Below are 3,848 nucleotides of genomic sequence, written 5' to 3' on the forward strand. Positions count from 1 at the left end.
TGTTAGTTCAATTGTGGATATTGAGAGATATTACATGACCTTTAACACTATTAAAGAGTGTTAATATTTCATATATCAAGAAATAGAGATAGGGAAACAAGTGCACCTTTTATCCATAGCACAATAGTTAATTCACGAATGCCAAATGGCACATTATGATTGGCTAGATAGAGTGACATAGATGATACATGGCCACAAGAACAAACAATCCTAGCCATAGTGGCAAAATTATGCATTGACACATGTCACATTATGATAGGTCCAATGTGATGACGTAGAAATTATAGTTAGCATAGATGCCACTTGGAGTCAAACGATTGGGTGATGTCGCTACTTTACACAGTAAGCATATGACATTACTAAGTGATGTCAGCATGGTGACCTAGTGACACCTGGCATCCCCACATGGTAAAAACATTTAGAAAAATTTTATTCATGAAAAGCTAAAATACAAGTGACATGTGAAACCCCTCATGGGATGTCAATGACATCATGTTGACATCATCGCGTGGATGACCAGCAATGCCTCAGGACCTAACCATATGGAATGGTCATATGGACAGTGGCACAATGATTGATGACAATGTTTAATGGCATGGTCATATGTTTTGGTGATATGGATTAAGGTCCAACCTTTAAGGCATGATTGTTTGCGTATGGTTGAGCCTCAGGACCACGAATTGGAATTTATGTGTGTGTATGTACGTCCAAGTTCTTAGATAAAATAACACGATGACTCACATTTGATAAGAGGTATGTAAACGATTGAAGTTAGTTTCCTATTGGCCTCGGGTTCAAATTATTACAGATAAAGGATGAGATCTTTTTCTTCTTTCATTATTTCTCTAGTTTGTTAGTTGTAGTATATCATGATTCCATGGAGGACAAGCCAAATGTGTATGTTTTAATTCCACAAAGGAATAAGCTTGAAAACTAGTCATAGTTTGATTCAGTGCCATAGGCTGTGGAGGACTAAGCCTTCCAACTGGTTACAATATGACTTAGTGTCATGGAGGACTAAGCTTGGTCATAGGTTTAATATGTTTTAGAATGAGTTATTTCCTCTGTAGACAAACCTCGTATATACACAACACAGATAATAGAGGTGTCACAAAATACAAGCTTGTCGATTGGTTACATATGATATGAGTTGGTGTTACAAAGGACTAGACATATTTATAAGTTCTTATATAACGTAGATCACTAAGGTGCCAAAAGGGACAGACTTGGCCAATTAGTTTGATACATTGCACAATAAGTCAATGCCACTAAGGACTGGCCATATATATATATATATATATATATATATATATATATATATATATATATATATATATATATATTGATATAACACATATCGTGGAAGTGTCATAGAGAACATGCCTAGCCAATATTTTTGGTATGTTTCATAATGAGCTAGTGCCATGGAAAACAAGCCATGCCAATTGACCATATATATAAACTTAATATAACATAGAGGTTTGTTTGTTGAGGTTAGTTTTTGGGTGGGCATGTTTCTCACGCCCGCTTTCCATTTGAGTTGATATCCATGATAATAAAAGGCTTCATAAGGATGGTTAAGTAAGGACCATCATGTAGCATAATTGGCATAAATTTTGTGTTGTGTCCATCGAGACCTAGCTTCGAGCCCCAACGTTAGATAAGTTAGATTGGTTTTTTATATAATGTCATAACATTCATTTTGTCTAATGTTTAGCATACCAAGAATGTATATTTTGTAGTTCCAACACTAGAAAAAGGTCATGCTATCTAATGCACCCTGAGAAAAGGTATTTTGTATAGTTCAATTAGTTTGGAATATCATTTTATCTATTTTTTGGAGGTTTATACACTCATTCTAAGTCAAAATCAAATCCAGGAAGGAGCTTGATGATCAGGGTTCTTAATTAGTGAACAACCTTAAAGGCATGGGATGACTTGATGTTGTGCTTAAAATGATCATAATCTCTATTTTCTAATTTGGGGCTTATAAGAATATTACAATTGGGTTTAAGTATATGGCAGAAATAGATTTTTAGATGATTTTTATGTCACCAAATTGATGAGCACATTTAAGAAAAGTGTTGAAAAAGTATGACTAAATATTGTCAACAATATTGTAGCAACAAGTTATTCAAATTGAAAGTTTAATTTTGAAGAGAAGGTGGATTTAGTTTGAAATATTTTGAAAAGTGGTCCTCAAGAGGTTGAAGATGGAGGTGGGAGACTAAATTAGGTTGGAGTTTAGAGAAAGTTGGAGCTTTCACATTGTCAATGCTGGTGCCTCAATTAGGTTAGATCCTAGATAAAGTCAAATATTTCTCATGATTGAGGTTGCCTCAATTAGGTTGTAGCCTATAGTCAATTGTTGCTTGAACATTTCTAGGTTGGTGCCTCAATCAAATTGTAGGCTACCACAAGTAGAATTTTTCATATTTTAGGGGTCAGTGTTTCCAACAGGCCAGTGCCCGCAAGTCCAAGTAATAAATTGAAGGTAAAGAAGAAGAATTTTTGGTTTTCTCCCATATGGATTTCCACATAAAATCTTGTGTCCTCTTACGTTGATGTGATGTTTCCTTATCTATTATCGATGTGAAAGTAAATTCTTGATGCTTTATTCTATTTATTGATATATTGCAAATGGTTATGATTCATTTATACATAATTATTGATTGATGAAATGTTTTGAAATGGACAAATTACTCTCACACTGATTGAACCCCCCCCCCCCCCCCCCCCCCCCCCCCCACCCCCCTCTTAGTGTTATGTTTTTTCCAACAAGTCATGATGCCACACCCAACTACTTGGATGGAGCCATGTAAGAGAGGTAAATAAGTGGAAATGATCATAACTGAAAAAAACAAGAGACCAACATTCACTCATAAACCTTGTTTCCCATTGAAAACCACTATTAGTTCCATACAACACTTAACCCTTATATATAATATCCCAATATTTCCCATTGATACATCTATTTAATATACTACTAGCCCAAAATGTGAAGAAGAAAACCCCTTATCATCAAGATTACCTACACCTACAAGTTCTATATGAGGAACCTCAAATTTCTCTCCACGCTTTATCGTGGCTTTATCTAACCATTTTTCACCATAAACATTTAATTCCATTGATGATATCAAGAACCTTAAGGTGGTTATTTCGTTTTGTAGTGGAAGTAACCACACTTTTATCAATTGAGGAGTGACAAAAGAAATCCATTAGTATGTCCATGCCATACTTAATCTTAAAATTATGATAGAAAATAATGGTATGATAAAATTTGGAGAATGATATGAAAATGTGAATATTCAAATATGAGATTATCACTTCAAATGTGACATGCTTACTAACAAAATGGTTGGTGGTAATGTAGTTCTTCATGTAGAATGGGAATGCCACTTGGGATCTATGACCATGAAATTCTTGGACTTACATATGAGATTCATTAAAGAAGGATAGAAATAGGCACTAAAAGGGGCTATACATATTTCACCTAAAATTATTAGCTCTAATTATATGGAGAAACTATCAGAGAGGGTAACAATAAAATTGTCCCACCTCCATGTCATACAACTAGGGAATATCCCCTAGAAAATTCAATATGATTTATAGTTGGTCCATTCCAAACATTTATAGGTACATTTGAAACATGACATGGATTTCGAGCATCACGGGGTGACCATAACCATGGTTCTAGGAAAGAAACCACACAATTTGTATACGTATGAGCATATTTTTTCATGTAATAATGATGTAAAAAATATAGTCCAAGAATCAACCCTCAGTCCATGTACAATCATGGTATTGAAGAAAAAGGGATATTAGTGCACGTGCCCTTATATTTAGCT

Source organism: Pinus tabuliformis, chromosome 5_2, assembly GCF_031772625.1.
Source record: "Pinus tabuliformis cultivar Carrire ecotype Pingquan chromosome 5_2, CPIR1, whole genome shotgun sequence".
Taxonomy (NCBI): Eukaryota; Viridiplantae; Streptophyta; class Pinopsida; order Pinales; family Pinaceae; genus Pinus; species Pinus tabuliformis.